This window comes from Bidens hawaiensis, unplaced genomic scaffold (genome assembly GCF_021521415.1).
Source record: "Bidens hawaiensis isolate Kalapana, Puna unplaced genomic scaffold, B.hawaiensis_p1.1 tig00000055_1, whole genome shotgun sequence".
In the NCBI taxonomy this organism is placed as follows: domain Eukaryota; kingdom Viridiplantae; phylum Streptophyta; class Magnoliopsida; order Asterales; family Asteraceae; genus Bidens; species Bidens hawaiensis.
The window spans coordinates 1,455,509-1,462,371 of NW_027491016.1; the positions used below are offsets into that span (position 1 = coordinate 1,455,509).

Genomic DNA, 6,863 nt, shown 5'->3' on the forward strand with positions numbered 1-6,863 from the left:
GAACCACTGGCTTTGCAAACAAATTCAGTGGTTTGTCTTCAACTATTGTTGCCTGCTTTTATACATAGATTACTGTTAACGTCAGAGGTTACATGTTACATATATGATGTTTAATCATTACAATACTGTCCATCACAACGTGCGTGAACATTTCTTAGTGTGTATAGCAAATCTTGATGATTTTGATTTTTGTCGCACTTAACAAATGATTAATGTTTTAGTTCCATTTCCACAATATAAACCAATGAGTTCTTGATAACATGATGGGAATGGTGAGTGGATGTCAATGGTCCAACTATTATTCATTCGTGTTGGGAACTCGTTTTCTTTATTTAAATTCTTTCAAAATCTTATAAACACATAAATACATCATTATATCGTTAGATGACGTAATAATTACCTCTCGTTACATTTGGCAATTATAAGTTATAACTAAGTTGGGATTAAGGTGAGAACTTCGCTTAGAACTAATTAATTAATTTTTTTGAATGGCTAAATCATATTAAAAAACTCAAACGGGGCTCCCGCAGGTTATTGGATACGAATATTTATGTATACTCTAGAAGTAAATAAGTATATGCACACATATTTATTCGTATCGAATACAAGTTACTTAACACCTCAAAAATTAAGTATCTTGAATATTATCTATTTAATTGTTCATCTACCAAAGACTTTTTTCCTTGTGATATTAAAGAGGAAGATACGGTTTAGAATATGTGAGAGTTCAAATCCCATGATTAATAAAAATAGAAAAAGAATAAAAAAAGTTGTCCAAAAGTATAAAAGCTTGTTTATATGAATGAATCAAATGAGTTCACAACTTGATGCTAAAAACATACTCACAAGTTGTAGATGTGTTGCAATAAAGTTGTAAGCGGTTTATACTTGTCTTAAAACAAATTCTATTAGAGTTTGTAATGAGTTAAACATATTGATGGATGACTAAACATGTAAATGCATACATTTTTTTAATTGAGTAAATTACTGTTATGGTCCATCTATTTTTTTTCTCTTTTAACTCTTCTAGTCATAGTTTTAATGTATATTGGTTTTTATTAATTCCAATTATTTTCTTTTGGTCGTTGTCGGTCCCAACTAATGAATTAGTTACTGACGGTCCCAACTTTAACGTATTTGTTCCCAATGGTTCGCGACTAACGGAATTCTAACCACGTTAGTTGCAGGTCGCCGAAAATACGTTTTTGTCGGAAAAGTCATATTTTTTTTCCAGAAAACACCACCCGAACACCGCCACCACCATCAATTGACTCACTGTCGACCAACCACCACCACGTGAGTACCACCAACCGATTTCGATGATGGTTCTAAGGTTCCGACGACCTCAATAACTGAGGATTTTACTACAAAAAAGTTCCTAAAGGTCCGATGCAAAGTTACAAAGATGCTTGGGAAAAAATGTTGAGTTTCCTAGAAAAAAAATGTGAGTTTTCTGGTCAAAAACGTTTTTTCGGCGACCTGCAACTAACGACGTTATGATTCTGTTAGTCGCGAACCGTTGGGAACAAATACGTTAAAAGTTGAGATCGTCAGTAGCCAGTTCGTTAGTTGGGACCGACAGCGACCAAAAGACGATAGTTGAGATTAATAAAAACCAATATACCTAGTTTTAAAGAGGCATTTCATGATATCCATAAGGCATTTCGTGAAGTGTTATAAACAATATACTGGGTTAGGTTACAATAGAAAGTATGATTTTTGTAGAAAGGATAAAAAATAATCTAATCTATTGATTTTAAACATGGATGGTTGATATTAGTTTAGTGGGAAATCAAGTGTGAAATAAGAGGAATGACATGAAAGGAATAACATATTTGTTGACTTTCTCTCTCCACATTCAAAACACATGTCAAATACCCCCATCATTTTAAAACACCCATAACTTTTTAACGACTTTTTTATTGAAAAACAAATTCACCATAATAACGGATGCTTTTTTATTTTTTTATATGAGTACTATATTGTTATATAAAAATTAAAAAAAATTAGTGAGTTTTTTATGAATTATGTTTTACCAAAATTGTGTTATATAATTGTATTTTTCATTGTGTTTTTTTATTGTGTTTTTGTCATTGTGTTTTTTTATCATAGTGTTTTCTCTATTGTGTTTTTTGCATTGTGTTTTTTTCATAGTGTTTTCCATTGTGTTTTTTCGGCGGCCGTTTTCCGACTGTTTTTCGACGACTTTTCAGTGAATTTTTCGGCAATTTTTCAGGCGAAATTTCCCGGGATTGTTTTCCAGTGACTTTCTAGCGACTTTTTCGGTGAAATTTTCCGGCGAATTTTCCAGAGATTTTCCGGCAAGGTGATAGCGGTGGGTGACGGTTGTGGTTGCGGTGGGCGGTGGAGTGGTGGTGGTTGTAGGAGATGAGTGAAGATGTAAGTGAGTTTTATGTAAGTGGGTTTTGAAATTAAAGAAGTGGATTTTAATATTAAAGTAGTAGACTAAAATACTTTTTTCCTACTTTCTTAAAAAAATCAAACTTGTTATTTAAATCTAACCCATAATATACTTACCCAATTATATTAATTTAGAATCGTATTGCTGTAATACTATATTACTAAGCAATTCGAATTGCCTTAAAAGCCAAAACATTCGAACATTTTTCCCATTTAACAAAATTATGCCACTACCAAAAATCATTCAACTCTGCATCATGCTACAACCAGTCAAAACATACAAACATATTTCATAAACAAAACAAACATTTTAACATAAGTATGATTTATATATGATTATCTATTTATCTTCTATCTTCATGCTCACCTTGATTTCCAAAAGCCTTTCCACCGGCTGCCTACATATCGGACATCGGTTCGTTTGGAACCTCAACAACTTAGCACATACACTATGACAAAACCAAAACAAATCTTCATTATTAATAAAACACATGATCTTACATTACAAACAAATTAATAAACATAAACACAGACAAAATGATGTTATTAATTAAAATTAGTACCATGTGACGACACGAAAGAACTGTCGTGTCACACGGTTCATATAAACATATAACACATTCTTTACCAGGATCATTTTGATACGAACCTAATCATTAATCAAATGGTCCAAAAAAAATAGACAAAAACCAGATAGAAAATAGAGAGAAACTTAGATCAAATTAACATTTTTCATTCATAAAAATAACACATAAGAACTAGTGGCTTATATAGCCAAGATACATAACCTACCCACTACTTGACTCAAATAAAACTAACCCACTACTTCACTAGCTATATGTTCAAAAGAAATAACTAAACCAATTAATGGACTAATGCATGAAACTAGCTTAATAATTGTGCATGTCAATGAACGTGGATGCATGTGGCACACATCACATTACTATCAAAATCTCCTGTAATTCATACCTCGTAGTCGTACCATTTACCTGCAATATTTGTTTCACTACTCTAACGTGATATTCACCTTTATCTTTCTCAAACACCGCTTGTGTTATTTGGGAATTAGTGGAGTAAGAGTTTGTGGTCCTGTCTTTTGATTCCGCTTTGATTGCTAGAGGATATACCCGGTTTCACTGACTCTTGTAAGCTCGGATTCGTCAAAGGTTAAGAGGCTAATACTGGTCTCGGATTCTTGTCTGAATTTTTGTCCCAAACCTTGTTGGAAGGTTATTGTAATATGTGGAAACGTGTCGTCTTTTGTTGGAGTCATGTTGTAGTCTTCGCCTTCTTTTGCAAAGAAATATAGGGTAATGCAGCCAATAGCATGTAACATACAAACATTAGATCCAAAGTTAGGGGTGGTGCTAAAGAGGCAACACCTCAAAAACTATACATCAGTGTGTGTTACATCATACAGACTGTATGATGTCAAATCAAGTTTGCGGACTAGGGCCTATCAGATAATATTCGCTGTATGATATGGTGAAAATGGCTACATGGGTTGTATGAGTTTGTTAGTGATGTAAAGTTTGTCAGCGAGTCATTTTTGTGTCAGCGAAGTGGAGGTGCAACTGGTTACGATTGTTCAACAAAATATCAAAACTTGTTGTTTTTTACTAGGTTTGATTGGATTTTGACCGTGTCGGTTCAAGTTAACTACTTTCAATGGACAAGGTTATGAGTTCAATCGGGTTGAAACTGGTTTCTATCATACCAGGTGATTGGTTCAAGTTAAATGGTTTCAATGGATAAGGTTATGAACATGTTCCAAAATTACAGGTTCAAACAGGTTGAGCCGCAGCTTGTTGCCCGTTTGGCTACCACTTTATTGTAATCGTTTTGAGTTTAATGGGAAATATAAGAATATCCTAATGAAAAAAAAAACATGTTGAAACCGGTTTCTATCACACAAAGTCCAAACCGGTTTTTTGTACACCTCAACAGCCAAGTATATCATACTGGCCGAATGAGTACGCATATGCCATACGATCCATATGACCAGCTTCTTTGCTTGTCAATGATGTGTGGACAGTGTTTCTTTAGCCAAACATGTTTCATAGTTACCAACATATTTCTATATTATAGAAATCATCAATCATATATTCCCATTACACTAAACATCTGCAATATGCATATATATATATATAGTCAAGAACACATTTGACACTAATTATATAATAAAACAAACAATATATATATATATATATATATATATATATAATTTACCTGCCAGCAACAGTAGCATCATAACTGAAGTCAACAACAAATTTCCGGGGGTTATCACCATCAACTTCAATCTTCAAACTCTGTTTCTTTACATTAACATCATTCCTATAGACCCACGTTTGCATGGCCGGCACCTGGTGGTGATCGTAGTCGTAATACGGAGGAGGATAAGGTGAGGTGTTACTACCGACGTTACCCATGGAATTAAAAGAAAAGTTGATGAGGAAAATTAATTAAGAAATAAAAACTTATGATATATTGGAATGAAATAAAGTGATGAAGATTATGTGTGTTTGGGTGGGTGGTGATGGTCACGTAAAGAAACGGATCAACGACACCTACGCCATTATCGTTAAACATGTAGTACGTGTAGCTTAATTTCACTAAGCTAAAGTTACGCTATTAAATTTTAATAATAAGGCTAAGGTTAAAAACTTAAAATATAAAATAAGAAATATGAGTTTTGTCGAAAGGATAAGAAGGATTCTAGTCTATTGATTGTAGACTTGAATGGTTGAGATTAGTTTAAGTAGAAAAATGAAGCGTAAATAGGAGAGAAGGGCATAAAAGTAATTACCCACATTTGTTGACTTTTTATCGGCACATGCAAGCCACATGTTAAATTCCTCAATCATTTTAAAATGTCAATAATTTTTTTATACAAAATTTTTTTATAAAAAATAAAATCACCATAATAACGAGTGTTTTTTTATCTTTAATATGAGTACCATATTATTATATAAAAATTAAAAAAAAATTGGTGGGTTTTTTATACATTTTGTTATAGGTTCTAATCATTGTGTTTTACCCGTTGTGTTTTTATCATAGCGTTTATCGATTTAGGTATATAAAAAAACATGATTAACTAGATTATTTCGTTGTGTCTTAGTATAGTGGTTTTTTAGCATTGTGTTTTATCATTGTGTTTTTCATAGTATTTTTTCATTGTGTTTTAGTATTTTGTTTTTTTATTGTGTTTTTCATAGTATTTTTTCATTGTGTTTTAGCATTGTGTTTTTTTATTATGTTTTTTCATTGTGTTTTTCTTAGTATTTTTTCATTGTGTTTTAGCGTATTGTTTTTTTCATTGCGTTTAGTATAGTGTTTTCTATCATTGTGTTTTTCATATTGTCATCTCCAATATCAACACCTAATTACACTGAATCAACAATGCGGGAAAAAGGAATTCTAATTACACAATTGATTTTAATGAAATATTGAATCTGATTATAGTTTTTGTAATGCACAGTTAATTCAGTGCATTTGGAATATCAACATATGGCCTAAAGATTTTGTCCCCTGCTAAAATGCACCAGATTCATTATGCTAAACTACACAGACACCTAGTTACACCAAGTTCTATCACAGTTCATCAATGGCGACAAAGCGAAAGTCTGTCGTGATTGTAAGGTCGACGGTGTCAAGCAGCGGAGGATGCAGCATCAAACGAGTGAAATCGATCACGGCCTTTGATTTGAACACAGTGTCACGGCGGCAGAGACGGAAGGTCTGTTATTCCTTACCGTGTTGACGTGATGCCATTGTAAGGGATTTGTACAGATTAACGGCGATTAACGATGGTGGTGGCAATGGGCGGTGGAGTGGTGACCGTGAATGGTGGACTGTGGATGTTAGGTGACGTTTGTGATCATGAATAGGGTTTTTTATATGTAGGGTATAATTTGTGATGACCAAAATGCCCCCAACCTTTGTTTTTCTAGTTTGTCACATGTAACTTTATTATTATCACTTCCTAGCCTTCTTAGAAATATTAAATTTTCTATTTGAACTCAACTCATTAATAATAATAATAATAATAATAATAATAATAATAATAATAATTATTATTATTATTATTATTATTATTATTAATGCCGTTATCAAATGGAGTCTAGCTTAGTGGTCTATGTGCATGTACGTGCGTTAGGTTACTAGACTGCTAGTTATTAGTATACTGTCAAAATACTCGTATAGCATATGAGATTAAAATACATATAATTAAAATGGTGTTTATTTGATTGGTAAGACTTGAGACAGTAACTCGACGTAAATTTGATTGATTTCGGTTACATTTTTGGTGGTACCGGAACTAAAAAAACTTGTGCAAATTATGATTAAAAAAAATATTTTTAAAACAACGTTTATTCGATGGGTAAAACTCGGACGTTGCAGCATCGAATCAACACGAATTGGTTGGTGTCGATTGAGTTTGT

At 32.7% G+C, this 6,863-nt stretch overlaps 1 pseudogene; it reads right to left on the reverse strand.

Moving 5' to 3' along the window:
- Positions 1–2,662: 2,662 nt before the first annotated feature.
- Positions 2,663–4,850, reverse strand: LOC143621871 (putative E3 ubiquitin-protein ligase LOG2; annotated as a pseudogene).
- Positions 4,851–6,863: the final 2,013 nt, after the last annotated feature.